We start from the raw sequence: 17,678 nt of genomic DNA, 5'->3' as shown, positions 1-17,678 counted from the left end.
GTGTCACGCAGGATGTCCCTTCCAAAAAACCGTCCCCAAACAGCACATGACGCAAAGAAAAAAAGAGGCGCAATGAGGTAGCTGTGTGAGTAAGCTAAGCGACCCTAGTGGCCGAAACAAACACCTGGCCCATCTAGGAGTGGCACTGCAGTGTCACGCAGGATGTCCCTTCCAAAAAACCCTCCCCAAACAGCACATGACGCAAAGAAAAAAAGAGGCGCAATGAGGTAGCTGTGTGAGTAAGATAAGCGACCCTAGTGGCCGACACAAACACCGGGCCCATCTAGGAGTGGCACTGCAGTGGCACGCAGGATGGCCCTTCCAAAAAACCCTCCCCAAACAGCACATGACGCAAAGAAAATAAGAGGCGCAATGAGGTAGCTGTGTGAGTAAGCTAAGCGACCCTAGTGGCCGACACAAACACCTGGCCCATCTAGGAGTGGCACTGCAGTGTCACGCAGGATGTCCCTTCCAAAAAACCCTCCCCAAACAGCACATGACACAAAGAAAAAAAGAGGCGCAATGAGGTAGCTGTGTGAGTAAGCTAAGCGACCCTAGTGGCCGACACAAACACCGGGCCCATCTAGGAGTGGCACTGCAGTGTCACGCAGGATGTCCCTTCCAAAAAACCCTCCCCAAACAGCACATGACGCAAAGAAAAAAAGAGGCGCAATGAGGTAGCTGTGTGAGTAAGCTAAGCGACCCTAGTGGCCGACACAAACACCGGGCCCATCTAGGAGTGGCACTGCAGTGTCACGCAGGATGTCCCTTCCAAAAAACCCTCCCCAAACAGCACATGACGCAAAGAAAAAAAGAGGCGCAATGAGGTAGCTGTGTGAGTAAGATAAGCGACCCTAGTGGCCGACACAAACACCGGGCCCATCTAGGAGTGGCACTGCAGTGGCACGCAGGATGGCCCTTCCAAAAAACCCTCCCCAAACAGCACATGATGCAAAAAATTAAATTAAGAAAAATTAATTAATGAATTAAATTAAGAAAAATTAAAGAAAAAAGAGGTGCAAGATGGAATTGTCCTTGGGCCCTCCCACCCACCCTTATGTTGTATAAACAGGACATGCACACTTTAACCAACCCATCATTTCAGTGACAGGGTCTGCCACACGACTGTGACTGAAATGACGGGTTGGTTTGGACCCCCACCAAAAAAAAAGCAATTAATCGCTCCTTGCACAAACTGGCTCTACAGAGGCACGATCTCCACCTCATCATCATCCTCCGATATATCACCGTGTACATCCCCCTCCTCACAGATTATCAATTCGTCCCCACTGGAATCCATCATCTCAGCTCCCTGTGTACTTTGTGGAGGCAATTGCTGCTGGTGAATGTCTCCACGGAGGAATTGATTATAATTCATTTTAATGAACATCATCTTCTCCACATTTTCTGGATGTAACCTCGTACGCCGATTGCTGACAAGGTGAGCGGCGGCACTAAACACTCTTTCGGAGTACACACTTGTGGGAGGGCAACTTAGGTAGAATAAAGCCAGTTTGTGCAAGGGCCTCCAAATTGCCTCTTTTTAATGCCAGTATAAGTACGGACTGTGTGACGTGCCTACTTGGATGCGGTCACTCATATAATCCTCCACCATTCTTTCAATGGTGAGAGAATCATATGCAGTGACAGTAGACGACATGTCCGTAATCGTTGTCAGGTCCTTCAGTCCGGACCAGATGTCAGCATCAGCAGTCGCTCCAGACTGCCCTGCATCACCGCCAGCGGGTGGGCTCGGAATTCTGAGCCTTTTCCTCGCACCCCCAGTTGCGGGAGAATGTGAAGGAGGAGATGTTGACAGGTCGCGTTCCGCTTGACTTGACAATTTTCTCACCAGCAGGTCTTTGAACCCCAGCAGACTTGTGTCTGCCGGAAAGAGAGATCCAAGGTAGGCTTTAAATCTAGGATCGAGCACGGTGGCCAAAATGTAGTGCTCTGATTTCAACAGATTGACCACCCGTGAATCCTTGTTAAGCGAATTAAAGGCTCCATCCACAAGTCCCACATACCTAGCGGAATCGCTCCGTGTTAGCTCCTCCTTCAATGTCTCCAGCTTCTTCTGCAAAAGCCTGATGAGGGGAATGACCTGACTCAGGCTGGCAGTGTCTGAACTGACTTCACGTGTGGCAAGTTCAAAGGGCATCAGAACCTTGCACAATGTTGAAATCATTCTCCACTGCGCTTGAGACAGGTGCATTCCACCTCCTATATCGTGCTCAATTGTATAGGCTTGAATGGCCTTTTGCTGCTCCTCCAACCTCTGAAGCATATAGAGGGTTGAATTCCACCTCGTTACCACTTCTTGCTTCAGATGATGGCAGGGCAGGTTCAGTTGTTTTTGGTGGTGCTCCAGTCTTCTGTACGTGGTGCCTGTACGCCGAAAGTGTCCCGCAATTCTTCTGGCCACCGACAGCATCTCTTGCACGCCCCTGTCGTTTTTAAAAAAATTCTGCACCACCAAATTCAAGGTATGTGCAAAACATGGGACGTGCTGGAATTTGCCCATATTTAATGCACACACAATATTGCTGGCGTTGTCCGATGCCACAAATCCACAGGAGAGTCCAATTGGGGTAAGCCATTCCGCGATGATCTTCCTCAGTTGCCGTAAGAGGTTTTCAGCTGTGTGCGTATTCTGGAAAGCGGTGATACAAAGCGTAGCCTGCCTAGGAAAGAGTTGGCGTTTGCGAGATGCTGCTACTGGTGCCGCCGCTGCTGTTCTTGCGGCGGGAGTCCATACATCTACCCAGTGGGCTGTCACAGTCATATAGTGCTGACCCTGCCCTGCTCCACTTGTCCACATGTCCGTGGTTAAGTGGACATTGGGTACAACTGCATTTTTTTAGGACACTGGTGAGTCTTTTTCTGACGTCCGTGTACATTCTCGGTATCGCCTGCCTAGAGAAGTGGAACCTAGATGGTATTTGGTAACGGGGGCACACTACCTCAAGAAATTGTCTAGTTCCCTGTGAACTAACGGCGGATACCGGACGCACGTCTAACACCAACATAGTTGTCAAGGCCTCAGTTATCCGCTTTGCAGCAGGATGACTGCTGTGATATTTCATCTTCCTCGCAAAGGACTGTTGGACAGTCAATTGCTTACTGGAAGTAGTACAAGTGGGCTTACGACTTCCCCTTTGGGATGACCATCGACTCCCAGCAGCAACAACAGCAGCGCCAGCAGCAGTAGGCGTTACACGCAAGGATGCATCAGAGGAATCCCAGGCAGGAGAGGAATCGTCAGAATTGCCAGTGACATGGCCTGCAGGACTATTGGCATTCCTGGGGAAGGAGGAAATTGACACTGAGGGAGTTGGTGGGGTGGTTTGCGTGAGCTTGGTTACAAGAGGAAGGGATTTACTGGTCAGTGGACTGCTTCCGCTGTCACCCAAAGTTTTTGAACTTGTCACTGACTTATTGTGAATGCGCTGCAGGTGACGTATAAGGGAGGATGTTCCGAGGTGGTTAACGTCCTTTCCCCTACTTATTACAGCTTGACAAAGGCAACACACGGCTTGACAAATGTTGTCCGCATTTCTGGTGAAATACTTCCACACCGAAGAGCTGATTTTTTTTGTATTTTGACCAGGCATGTCAATGGCCCTATTCCTCCCACGGACAACAGGTGTCTCCCCGGGTGCCTGACTTAAACAAACCACCTCACCATCAGAATCCTCCTGGTCAATTTCCTCCCCAGCGCCAGCAACACCCATATCCTCCTCATCCTGGTGTACTTCAACACTGACATCTTCAATCTGACTATCAGGAACTGGACTGCGGGTGCTCCTTCCAGCACTTGCAGGGGGCGTGCAAATGGTGGAAGGCGCATGCTCTTCACGTCCAGTGTTGGGAAGGTCAGGCATCGCAACCGACACAATTGGAGTCGGACTCTCCTTGTGGATTTGGGATTTCGAAGAACGCACAGTTCTTTGCGGTGCTACTGCTTTTGCCAGCTTGAGTCTTTTCATTTTTCTAGCGAGAGGCTGAGTGCTTCCATCCTCATGTGAAGCTGAACCACTAGCCATGAACATAGGCCAGGGCATCAGCCGTTCCTTGCCACTCCGTGTGGTAAATGGCATATTGGCAAGTTTACGCTTCTCCTCCGACAATTTTATTTTAGGTTTTGGAGTCCTTTTTTTACTGATATTTGTTGTTTTGGATTTTACATGCTCTGTACTATGACATTGGGCATCGGCCTTGGCAGACGACGTTGCTGGCATTTCATCGTCTCGGCCATGACTAGTGGCAGCAGCTTCAGCACGAGGTGGAAGTGGATCTTGATCTTTCCCTAATTTTGGAACCTCAACATTTTTGTTCTCCATATTTTAATAGGCACAACTAAAAGGCACCTCAGGTAAACAATGGAGATGGATGGATACTAGTATACTTATGGATGGACTGCCGAGTGCCGACACAGAGGTAGCTACAGCCGTGGACTAACGTACTGTGTCTGCTGCTAATATAGACTGGATGATAATGAGATGAAACCAATATAATATCACTAGTACTGCAGCCGGACAGGTATGTATATTTATTATGTAATGACTGATGACGGACCTGCTGGACACTGTCAGCTCAGCAGCACCGCAGACTGCTACAGTAAGCTACTATACTATAGTAGTATGTACAAAGAAGAAAGAAAAAAAAAACCACGGGGAGGTGGTATACAATTATGGATGGACTGCCGAGTGCCGACACAGAGGTAGCTACAGCCGTGGACTACCGTACTGTGTCTGCTGCTAATATAGACTGGATGATAATGAGATGAAATCAATATAATATCACTAGTACTGCAGCCGGACAGGTATGTATATTTATTATGTAATGACTGATGACGGACCTGCTGGACACTGTCAGCTCAGCAGCACCGCAGACTGCTACAGTAAGCTACTATACTATAGTAGTATGTACAAAGAAGAAAGAAAAAAAAAAAACACGTGGAGGTGGTATACAATTATGGATGGACTGCCGAGTGCCGACACAGAGGTAGCTACAGCCGTGGACTACCGTACTGTGTCTGCTGCTAATATAGACTGGATGATAATGAGATGAAATCAATATAATATCACTAGTACTGCAGCCGGACAGGTATGTATATTTATTATGTAATGACTGATGACGGACCTGCTGGACACTGTCAGCTCAGCAGCACCGCAGACTGCTACAGTAAGCTACTATACTATAGTAGTATGTACAAAGAAGAAAGAAAAAAAAAAAACCACGTGGAGGTGGTATACAATTATGGATGGACTGCCGAGTGCCGACACAGAGGTAGCTACAGCCGTGGACTACCGTACTGTGTCTGCTGCTAATATAGACTGGATGATAATGAGATGAAATCAATATAATATCACTAGTACTGCAGCCGGACAGGTATGTATATTTATTATGTAATGACTGATGACGGACCTGCTGGACACTGTCAGCTCAGCAGCACCGCAGACTGCTACAGTAAGCTACTATACTATAGTAGTATGTACAAAGAAGAAAGAAAAAAAAAAAACCACGGGGAGGTGGTATACAATTATGGATGGACTGCCGAGTGCCGACACAGAGGTAGCTACAGCCGTGGACTACCGTACTGTGTCTGCTGCTAATATAGACTGGATGATAATGAGATGAAATCAATATAATATCACTAGTACTGCAGCCGGACAGGTATGTATATTTATTATGTAATGACTGATGACGGACCTGCTGGACACTGTCAGCTCAGCAGCACCGCAGACTGCTACAGTAAGCTACTATACTATAGTAGTATGTACAAAGAAGAAAGAAAAAAAAAGCCACGGGGAGGTGGTATACAATTATGGATGGACTGCCGAGTGCCGACACAGAGGTAGCTACAGCCGTGGACTACCGTACTGTGTCTGCTGCTAATATAGACTGGATGATAATGAGATGAAATCAATATAATATCACTAGTACTGCAGCCGGACAGGTATGTATATTTATTATGTAATGACTGATGACGGACCTGCTGGACACTGTCAGCTCAGCAGCACCGCAGACTGCTACAGTAAGCTACTATACTATAGTAGTATGTACAAAGAAGAAAGAAAGAAAAAAAACCACGGGGAGGTGGTATACAATTATGGATGGACTGCCGAGTGCCGACACAGAGGTAGCTACAGCCGTGGACTACCGTACTGTGTCTGCTGCTAATATAGACTGGATGATAATGAGATTAAATCAATATAATATCACTAGTACTGCAGCCGGACAGGTATGTATATTTATTATGTAATGACTGATGACGGACCTGCTGGACACTGTCAGCTCAGCAGCACCGCAGACTGCTACAGTAAGCTACTATACTATAGTAGTATGTACAAAGAAGAAAGAAAAAAAAAACCACGGGGAGGTGGTATACAATTATGGATGGACTGCCGAGTGCCGACACAGAGGTAGCTACAGCCGTGGACTAACGTACTGTGTCTGCTGCTAATATAGACTGGATGATAATGAGATGAAATCAATATATATGTATATATAATATCACTAGTACTGCAGCCGGACAGGTATATATATTTATTATGTAATGACTGATGACGGACCTGCTGGACACTGTCAGCTCAGCAGCACCGCAGACTGCTACAGTAAGCTACTATAGTAGTATGTATAAAGAAGAATGAAAAAAAAAAAAAACCACGGGTAGGTGGTATACAATATTATATATATATATATATATTATATACAATTATATATATATATATATATATATACCACAACAACCACCTAGGTGGAAGGTGCACTCACGCCCAGAAATTAGTCTCTGAAGTCACTTGTAAATTCAGTATATTTTTATTCGGGTTCACTGTTGATGCCGTATTTCATCGACGTTTCGGTCCTTATGCGGACCTTTATCAAGATTGGCACTTAAATCACCTATACAATCAGAAACAGTTACAATTAATATGTATAAGAACCCAGATTTATTCAACACCAACACCACCAGTGCCTCCCAGGCCCTGAAGACTGTCACAAAAACCAGAAAACGTATTAAAAAGCTGTTTTTTTATATATGTAAAAAAGAGATACTTGGAAATAATCCACGTGTGATGAAAGAGACACCTCCACCATTAGGACTATCTGTTTAGATAGGCAAATGATTACCTGGACGGCAAGCCAGATCACTCAGATGTGTGGAATGGCCTTCAAAGTTGGCAACATGCCTGATCACATAATGAAGTTAAAAAGCCTATAACGTAGGGGAAGCTGCAAGGCGTAGTCACCTATTAGATAAATAACAGAGTAACTACACCATAAGAAAATACACTAACAACGTCATTTTGGAAAAGATCATACCTAGTTACATGTAGAAATAGCTCATGGCAGCTTGTGGGCTCTGTACATGTGTCAGACACTCAGTCTGTAAGGAGGCACAACAGGAAAAAATAATCACCAACCGTAATCATGTGTCAGAAGGGAGCTGCAGGAGAACCATACTCACTGCTCAAGTGTCCAGAGCCAAATGGAAGCTGCATAAAGTTCAGCCTCAGCTGAGCACTATTTAAGGATCAACCACAGGAAGTGCCAATTAAGGAGATTAGTATAAACCCAGTCTCTCATTAACTGATCACCTCTCAGATAACTAACTCAGACCAACTGGGAAAAAAGTTACAGGGTTCACAGGACAGGCAGTGGCTATCGCTAACGCACGGCTACTTAAATGAGTGTATTTTAACGATTTGGAAGGGCAACTGCCGGAGACGCGTCTTTTGCGTTCCACCGACCGGAACACCATGCGTTCCATTCCGCGGAAGAGGCGCTGGCCGGAAGTCTCTGCGTTCCACTCGCGGAAAGAACCGTAATTAGGCTTATCCACTGGCTAATGTTTAAAGGAGGTGTACAACCTAGAGGGGGGTGTTCTCAGAGAATGAACACTCCCCCAGGTGGAATCATCAATGTACAGGTTCACTCATAGCTCACAGGGACTCGGAGGTATACCGGAGGTCTCCTCACGTATAATCCTGGATTAACCTATGTGTAGCCTGTCAATCACCACAGAAGAAAAAGAGTGCAAATGTAAATAATGATCCATAATATGAAATGTCAAAAATGTCAAAAATGACATAAGAGGGCACCAGATCAAATGACCACAACTTACCCTACGCATACAAACTAACATATATCTGATCAACAAAGGCAAATTGAATACTGATGTGAGTGTAATATCTTTATAGTAATACATTGGTATAATGTAGTAAAAGATTTTAAATAATAAAAGGGAATAGTGGGTGGTGTGGTCATTGAAATTGGTGGACCCTCGTGACTAGTATAGGACCTGGGAAGGCTCCGGGAAACAACAGAAAAATATATATAAAAAACATAAGCAAGGACGTATAAATAACTGTCCTTACTTTCTTAATCTATATACATAAAAAAAAAATGAAAAAAATAAAACATAGAACATATAAAACACAAATCGAAACCCAGCCTGTATGTGCTGATTGTATCACAGTGCCCTATGTCCCTGAAACATACAAAGTGTGTTCCAAGGTATCCAATCAACTATGGCAAAATAAAATTCTAAAGAAAAATATTAAGGGGGTTGGCCTCATTGAGGCCCTTTGGTGACACTGTATTGAGTTTGTGTATCCAAAAGCTTTCCTTCTGTTTAAGTAACAAGGTGCGATCGCCTCCACTAACAGGTGGCGGCACCCAGTCAATCAGCTGACACTTCAGGGCAGATACTTGATGTCTAACTGACAAAAAGTGCCGTGCTACCGGTTTGTCAGAAAAGCCCACATTGAGGGCCGTGTGTATGGATGACCGATGGTTTGCCATCCTGTCGCGAAAGGGACGCGCGGTTAGTCCGACATAACATAACCCACATGGGCACTTTAGAAGGTAGACGACATGATCCAGTCGACAGTGGAGATGATATCTGATAAAGATTTTTTTCCCTGTGTGTGGGTGATACAAAAAAGGACCAGTGATCATAGATCTGCACGTTGTGCACCCCCCGCAGGAAAAACTGCCAGGTTTGGCTTGCATAAGCTGGATTTGAGATGTGTTCTGTTCAGGGAAAATCGTGGGTCTCATTAGTAATTGCTTTAGGTTGGCCCCTCGTTTGTATGCAACCATAGGAGCAGGTGTTTTAAGAAAAGGCAAACTGTTGTCGGTGGCTATTATTGGCCAATGTTTCCGTAGGGCCTTTCTGGTTGCACTTGTGGAACCATCATACTGAGTGGAACAAATCATCCGATTGTTACGAATGGGGTTTTTAACCTGTTGTCCATGAAAAATGCTGTTCGCTTTATTGAGACAGCGAGTAAGTACACTGCTAGTGTACCCTCGCTCCAGAAAGCGAGAAGTGATCTCGTTACATTGTTGATCTTTGAGTGCTGCGTTGGAATTGATCCTCATGGCTCTGAGGTACTGGGATATGGGCAATCCTTCTTTGAGGGCTGGGGGATGATGGCTGCTAGCATGCAAGGTCAAATTGCGGTCAGTGGGTTTACGGTACAACGAGGTGTCCAGTCGGTCACCATTTCTGGTGATACTGACATCCAGGAAAGTGATGTTAGTGGCCGATACTGTGTATGTGAACTTGATAGGATTATCCAAAGCATTCAATTGGTTCACCATGTCAAGAAACTCAGACTCGGTGCCCTCCCACAGCAAGAAGACGTCATCAATGTACCGTTTAAAGAAGGCAATCTTGTGCCCATACCTAGGTAACAGGTACGTATGTTCATAGTGCGCCATGAACAGATTAGCGTAGGCGGGGGCCAAATTCGACCCCATCGCGGTTCCGGCGATTTGAAGAAAATAATCATTTTTATACATAAAGTGGTTGCACGTAAGAACCAATGAGGTCAGTTCCAACACAAACTCAGTGGGGTAATCTTTGCAGGGGCTGTTGGAAAGAAATTGACGTATAACATCCAAACCTAAGTGGTGTGGTATAACGGTATAAAGGGACCCCACATCCATAGTGGCCAGAAGAGTGCCTTCACTAAGATGGGTAAATGTCCGTAGATGTGTGAGGAAATCCCCAGTGTCCTTTAAATAGCTATCAGTTTTTAATACCAAAGGCTGTAGGATACTGTCAATAAAGACAGCAATTGGCTGTAACAGAGAGCCTTCCGCGGCAATAATGGGTCTGCCGGGAGGGTGAACTAATGTCTTATGAATTTTGGGCAGAGTGTATAGGATGGGACACCTGGGTGAATTGATGGTCAAATATTTTAATGTGTCTTCACTTATGTAGCCCTGCTCAAAACCTAACTTCAGAAATTGATCGATTTTAGATTTAATTTTAGGAACCGGATTGGTGGTTAATTTCTGATAGGTCATGTCATCTGCTAATTGTCGGTTGATCTCCATGTCATAGTCAGTCCAATCTTGGACGACTATTGCTCCTCCCTTATCCGCCGGGCGGATGACTATATGGGGAGAATCCTTTAAAGTTTTTAATGCTTTCCTCTCGGCTATGGACAGGTTATCAAACATCCTTTTGGGGGGTGAGCTCTCAGAGTCTCTTTGGACTAACCGTAAATAAGTTTTGATGCTGGGATTGGAGGATGGAGGATCGAATGTCGATTTGGGTCTGAATTGAGGTATCTCTTTGTTAGTGGATTTGTTAGCAAAGAACTCCCGCAGACGGAGGGAGCGGCCAAATTTATACTGATCTATAGTTTGTTGGAATGAATTAATTCTGCATGTGGGGACGAAAGATAAACCTCGGGCAAGAAGTTTAGTTTCCGCTGGACTCAGTTCTACGCTAGATAGATTAAAGACATTGTCACCTACTGTCTCCTCCTCCCTCTTCTCTTGGTACCCCCCTCTCCTCGGGTGCGGTCTGTGCCGCTTCTGAGAACCCTGGAACGGGTAGAGGAGGCCTCTCCTCCTCGATCTAAAAAACGAGTGGAGTCGTTGTTCCCTTCGTAATAATCGGTGTCTGAGGTAGAGGCGGAGGAAACAAATTCATGGGCAAAAGGTTGGGCCCTTCGCCTAGTGTATTGTCTATTCTGACGTTCACTAGTATTGTTTCCAAGTAACCAGCGGTATACAGTATGCGTTTGGTAGTCGTTAGTTACAGTGGACAATTTTTTTCGTTTAAAAGAAATTAGATCACGTTTATAAGTGTCCACCTGTGTCTGTAGACGTTCGATCCAATTTTGGGTTTTGTCATTCTGCAGCACGGTGGTGTGAGATTTGATGGTAATATCCACTTCAGTAGATAATTTCTTTAACTCAATGCCAACTTCCTCCACTACCAGGGTCATGAGGTCAAGCGAACATTTGTTCAATACTCCACACCACCGGCTGCAGAAGACAGGGTTGTTTCTACCCAATGTTGGAACGTTAGAAATACGGAAACCCCGGGGGATTTGTTTTCTCCTGAGGTATTCCGACAAAAATTGACCATGTAAAGTCAAATCAACCTCTTTTTGTCTGTGTTTAAGCACTTTGTAAAACAAATCCACAGGGGTTTCGGCTGGTAAGGCCTCAAACTCTAATTTATCGAATAGTAATTTTTCAGTGTCCTCATCCGTAAATGAAACTATACCAGTTTCAGCTTTGGCCAGTAGGCCATCATCCAACAAATATACCCCGCTCTGAGTCATAACACTCTTTAGACTGGAAAACTCAAACAGGTATAGCAATTAGATTAATAACATACTAAACATGACAAACAAAACATGTAAGGTTCCCGGAAATAAAGGTGGTGATCGGTGAGGAAGTCCAATCCGGTATGTTGGATGGGTGTCAGGAAGTAGGAACTGCATATAGTAGTTCGAACAAATGTAGTCTTGGAAGATCCTGCACTCTCATCAAAAGTAATAACGACGGCGGGTGCTCCTAATGACCAGAGAGGCCACCAATATACCACAACAACCACCTAGGTGGAAGGTGCACTCACGCCCAGAAATTAGTCTCTGAAGTCACTTGTAAATTCAGTATATTTTTATTCGGGTTCACTGTTGATGCCGTATTTCATCGACGTTTCGGTCCTTATGCGGACCTTTATCAAGATTGGCACTTAAATCACCTATACAATCAGAAACAGTTACAATTAATATGTATAAGAACCCAGATTTATTCAACACCAACACCACCAGTGCCTCCCAGGCCCTGAAGACTGTCACAAAAACCAGAAAACGTATTAAAAAGCTGTTTTTTTATATATGTAAAAAAGAGATACTTGGAAATAATCCACGTGTGATGAAAGAGACACCTCCACCATTAGGACTATCTGTTTAGATAGGCAAATGATTACCTGGACGGCAAGCCAGATCACTCAGATGTGTGGAATGGCCTTCAAAGTTGGCAACATGCCTGATCACATAATGAAGTTAAAAAGCCTATAACGTAGGGGAAGCTGCAAGGCGTAGTCACCTATTAGATAAATAACAGAGTAACTACACCATAAGAAAATACACTAACAACGTCATTTTGGAAAAGATCATACCTAGTTACATGTAGAAATAGCTCATGGCAGCTTGTGGGCTCTGTACATGTGTCAGACACTCAGTCTGTAAGGAGGCACAACAGGAAAAAATAATCACCAACCGTAATCATGTGTCAGAAGGGAGCTGCAGGAGAACCATACTCACTGCTCAAGTGTCCAGAGCCAAATGGAAGCTGCATAAAGTTCAGCCTCAGCTGAGCACTATTTAAGGATCAACCACAGGAAGTGCCAATTAAGGAGATTAGTATAAACCCAGTCTCTCATTAACTGATCACCTCTCAGATAACTAACTCAGACCAACTGGGAAAAAAGTTACAGGGTTCACAGGACAGGCAGTGGCTATCGCTAACGCACGGCTACTTAAATGAGTGTATTTTAACGATTTGGAAGGGCAACTGCCGGAGACGCGTCTTTTGCGTTCCACCGACCGGAACACCATGCGTTCCATTCCGCGGAAGAGGCGCTGGCCGGAAGTCTCTGCGTTCCACTCGCGGAAAGAACCGTAATTAGGCTTATCCACTGGCTAATGTTTAAAGGAGGTGTACAACCTAGAGGGGGGTGTTCTCAGAGAATGAACACTCCCCCAGGTGGAATCATCAATGTACAGGTTCACTCATAGCTCACAGGGACTCGGAGGTATACCGGAGGTCTCCTCACGTATAATCCTGGATTAACCTATGTGTAGCCTGTCAATCACCACAGAAGAAAAAGAGTGCAAATGTAAATAATGATCCATAATATGAAATGTCAAAAATGTCAAAAATGACATAAGAGGGCACCAGATCAAATGACCACAACTCACCCTACGCATACAAACTAACATATATCTGATCAACAAAGGCAAATTGAATACTGATGTGAGTGTAATATCTTTATAGTAATACATTGGTATAATGTAGTAAAAGATTTTAAATAATAAAAGGGAATAGTGGGTGGTGTGGTCATTGAAATTGGTGGACCCTCGTGACTAGTATAGGACCTGGGAAGGCTCCGGGAAACAACAGAAAAATATATATAAAAAACATAAGCAAGGACGTATAAATAACTGTCCTTACTTTCTTAATCTATATACATAAAAAAAAAAATGAAAAAAATAAAACATAGAACATATAAAACACAAATCGAAACCCAGCCTGTATGTGCTGATTGTATCACAGTGCCCTATGTCCCTGAAACATACAAAGTGTGTTCCAAGGTATCCAATCAACTATGGCAAAATAAAATTCTAAAGAAAAATATTAAGGGGGTTGGCCTCATTGAGGCCCTTTGGTGACACTGTATTGAGTTTGTGTATCCAAAAGCTTTCCTTCTGTTTAAGTAACAAGGTGCGATCGCCTCCACTAACAGGTGGCGGCACCCAGTCAATCAGCTGACACTTCAGGGCAGATACTTGATGTCTAACTGACAAAAAGTGCCGTGCTACCGGTTTGTCAGAAAAGCCCACATTGAGGGCCGTGTGTATGGATGACCGATGGTTTGCCATCCTGTCGCGAAAGGGACGCGCGGTTAGTCCGACATAACATAACCCACATGGGCACTTTAGAAGGTAGACGACATGATCCAGTCGACAGTGGAGATGATATCTGATAAAGATTTTTTTCCCTGTGTGTGGGTGATACAAAAAAGGACCAGTGATCATAGATCTGCACGTTGTGCACCCCCCGCAGGAAAAACTGCCAGGTTTGGCTTGCATAAGCTGGATTTGAGATGTGTTCTGTTCAGGGAAAATCGTGGGTCTCATTAGTAATTGCTTTAGGTTGGCCCCTCGTTTGTATGCAACCATAGGAGCAGGTGTTTTAAGAAAAGGCAAACTTTTATATATTTTTCTGTTGTTTCCCGGAGCCTTCCCAGGTCCTATACTAGTCACGAGGGTCCACCAATTTCAATGACCACACCACCCACTATTCCCTTTTATTATTTAAAATCTTTTACTACATTATACCAATGTATTACTATAAAGATATTACACTCACATCAGTATTCAATTTGCCTTTGTTGATCAGATATATGTTAGTTTGTATGCGTAGGGTGAGTTGTGGTCATTTGATCTGGTGCCCTCTTATGTCATTTTTGACATTTTTGACATTTCATATTATGGATCATTATTTACATTTGCACTCTTTTTCTTCTGTGGTGATTGACAGGCTACACATAGGTTAATCCAGGATTATACGTGAGGAGACCTCCGGTATACCTCCGAGTCCCTGTGAGCTATGAGTGAACCTGTACATTGATGATTCCACCTGGGGGAGTGTTCATTCTCTGAGAACACCCCCCTCTAGGTTGTACACCTCCTTTAAACATTAGCCAGTGGATAAGCCTAATTACGGTTCTTTCCGCGAGTGGAACGCAGAGACTTCCGGCCAGCGCCTCTTCCGCGGAATGGAACGCATGGTGTTCCGGTCGGTGGAACGCAAAAGACGCGTCTCCGGCAGTTGCCCTTCCAAATCGTTAAAATACACTCATTTAAGTAGCCGTGCGTTAGCGATAGCCACTGCCTGTCCTGTGAACCCTGTAACTTTTTTCCCAGTTGGTCTGAGTTAGTTATCTGAGAGGTGATCAGTTAATGAGAGACTGGGTTTATACTAATCTCCTTAATTGGCACTTCCTGTGGTTGATCCTTAAATAGTGCTCAGCTGAGGCTGAACTTTATGCAGCTTCCATTTGGCTCTGGACACTTGAGCAGTGAGTATGGTTCTCCTGCAGCTCCCTTCTGACACATGATTACGGTTGGTGATTATTTTTTCCTGTTGTGCCTCCTTACAGACTGAGTGTCTGACACATGTACAGAGCCCACAAGCTGCCATGAGCTATTTCTACATGTAACTAGGTATGATCTTTTCCAAAATGACGTTGTTAGTGTATTTTCTTATGGTGTAGTTACTCTATTATTTATCTAATAGGTGACTACGCCTTGCAGCTTCCCCTACGTTATAGGCTTTTTAACTTCATTATGTGATCAGGCATGTTGCCAACTTTGAAGGCCATTCCACACATCTGAGTGATCTGGCTTGCCGTCCAGGTAATCATTTGCCTATCTAAACAGATAGTCCTAATGGTGGAGGTGTCTCTTTCATCACACGTGGATTATTTCCAAGTATCTCTTTTTTACATATATAAAAAAACAGCTTTTTAATACGTTTTCTGGTTTTTGTGACAGTCTTCAGGGCCTGGGAGGCACTGGTGGTGTTGGTGTTGAATAAATCTGGGTTCTTATACATATTAATTGTAACTGTTTCTGATTGTATAGGTGATTTAAGTGCCAATCTTGATAAAGGTCCGCATAAGGACCGAAACGTCGATGAAATACGGCATCAACAGTGAACCCGAATAAAAATATACTGAATTTACAAGTGACTTCAGAGACTAATTTCTGGGCGTGAGTGCACCTTCCACCTAGGTGGTTGTTGTGGTATATTGGTGGCCTCTCTGGTCATTAGGAGCACCCGCCGTCGTTATTACTTTTGATGAGAGTGCAGGATCTTCCAAGACTACATTTGTTCGAACTACTATATGCAGTTCCTACTTCCTGACACCCATCCAACATACCGGATTGGACTTCCTCACCGATCACCACCTTTATTTCCGGGAACCTTACATGTTTTGTTTGTCATGTTTAGTATGTTATTAATCTAATTGCTATACCTGTTTGAGTTTTCCAGTCTAAAGAGTGTTATGACTCAGAGCGGGGTATATTTGTTGGATGATGGCCTACTGGCCAAAGCTGAAACTGGTATAGTTTCATTTACGGATGAGGACACTGAAAAATTACTATTCGATAAATTAGAGTTTGAGGCCTTACCAGCCGAAACCCCTGTGGATTTGTTTTACAAAGTGCTTAAACACAGACAAAAAGAGGTTGATTTGACTTTACATGGTCAATTTTTGTCGGAATACCTCAGGAGAAAACAAATCCCCCGGGGTTTCCGTATTTCTAACGTTCCAACATTGGGTAGAAACAACCCTGTCTTCTGCAGCCGGTGGTGTGGAGTATTGAACAAATGTTCGCTTGACCTCATGACCCTGGTAGTGGAGGAAGTTGGCATTGAGTTAAAGAAATTATCTACTGAAGTGGATATTACCATCAAATCTCACACCACCGTGCTGCAGAATGACAAAACCCAAAATTGGATCGAACGTCTACAGACACAGGTGGACACTTATAAACGTGATCTAATTTCTTTTAAACGAAAAAAATTGTCCACTGTAACTAACGACTACCAAACGCATACTGTATACCGCTGGTTACTTGGAAACAATACTAGTGAACGTCAGAATAGACAATACACTAGGCGAAGGGCCCAACCTTTTGCCCATGAATTTGTTTCCTCCGCCTCTACCTCAGACACCGATTATTACGAAGGGAACAACGACTCCACTCGTTTTTTAGATCGAGGAGGAGAGGCCTCCTCTACCCGTTCCAGGGTTCTCAGAAGCGGCACAGACCGCACCCGAGGAGAGGGGGGTACCAAGAGAAGAGGGAGGAGGAGACAGTAGGTGACAATGTCTTTAATCTATCTAGCGTAGAACTGAGTCCAGCGGAAACTAAACTTCTTGCCCGAGGTTTATCTTTCGTCCCCACATGCAGAATTAATTCATTCCAACAAACTATAGATCAGTATAAATTTGGCCGCTCCCTCCGTCTGCGGGAGTTCTTTGCTAACAAATCCACTAACAAAGAGATACCTCAATTCAGACCCAAATCGACATTCGATCCTCCATCCTCCAATCCCAGCATCAAAACTTATTTACGGTTAGTCCAAAGAGACTCTGAGAGCTCACCCCCCAAAAGGATGTTTGATAACCTGTCCATAGCCGAGAGGAAAGCATTAAAAACTTTAAAGGATTCTCCCCATATAGTCATCCGCCCGGCGGATAAGGGAGGAGCAATAGTCGTCCAAGATTGGACTGACTATGACATGGAGATCAACCGACAATTAGCAGATGACATGACCTATCAGAAATTAACCACCAATCCGGTTCCTAAAATTAAATCTAAAATCGATCAATTTCTGAAGTTAGGTTTTGAGCAGGGCTACATAAGTGAAGACACATTAAAATATTTGACCATCAATTCACCCAGGTGTCCCATCCTATACACTCTGCCCAAAATTCATAAGACATTAGTTCACCCTCCCGGCAGACCCATTATTGCCGCGGAAGGCTCTCTGTTACAGCCAATTGCTGTCTTTATTGACAGTATCCTACAGCCTTTGGTATTAAAAACTGATAG

General features: G+C 44.3%; 3 long non-coding RNA genes across 3 annotated transcripts; 1 reads left to right on the top strand and 2 right to left on the bottom strand.

Moving 5' to 3' along the window:
- Positions 1–6,806: 6,806 nt before the first annotated feature.
- LOC135064725 (uncharacterized) lies at positions 6,807–7,957 on the bottom strand. The gene is made up of 4 exons (XR_010251078.1): positions 7,475–7,957; positions 7,330–7,393; positions 7,138–7,256; positions 6,807–6,909 (listed from the first exon to the last, which is right to left on the bottom strand). It is a non-coding gene; the product is annotated as an uncharacterized LOC135064725 (long non-coding RNA).
- Positions 7,958–11,922: 3,965 nt separating this feature from the next.
- Positions 11,923–13,073, bottom strand: LOC135064620 (uncharacterized). The gene is made up of 4 exons (XR_010250976.1): positions 12,591–13,073; positions 12,446–12,509; positions 12,254–12,372; positions 11,923–12,025 (listed from the first exon to the last, which is right to left on the bottom strand). It is a non-coding gene; the product is annotated as an uncharacterized LOC135064620 (long non-coding RNA).
- Positions 13,074–14,644: 1,571 nt separating this feature from the next.
- LOC135064515 (uncharacterized) lies at positions 14,645–17,394 on the top strand. The gene is made up of 3 exons (XR_010250875.1): positions 14,645–15,275; positions 15,349–15,467; positions 15,696–17,394. It is a non-coding gene; the product is annotated as an uncharacterized LOC135064515 (long non-coding RNA).
- Positions 17,395–17,678: the final 284 nt, after the last annotated feature.

The sequence above is a fragment of the Pseudophryne corroboree genome, chromosome 1 (genome assembly GCF_028390025.1).
Source record: "Pseudophryne corroboree isolate aPseCor3 chromosome 1, aPseCor3.hap2, whole genome shotgun sequence".
Lineage (NCBI taxonomy): Eukaryota > Metazoa > Chordata > Amphibia > Anura > Myobatrachidae > Pseudophryne > Pseudophryne corroboree.
The sequence above is the reverse complement of the archived record's forward strand: the minus strand, read 5'-3'. Positions and strand labels throughout refer to the sequence as shown.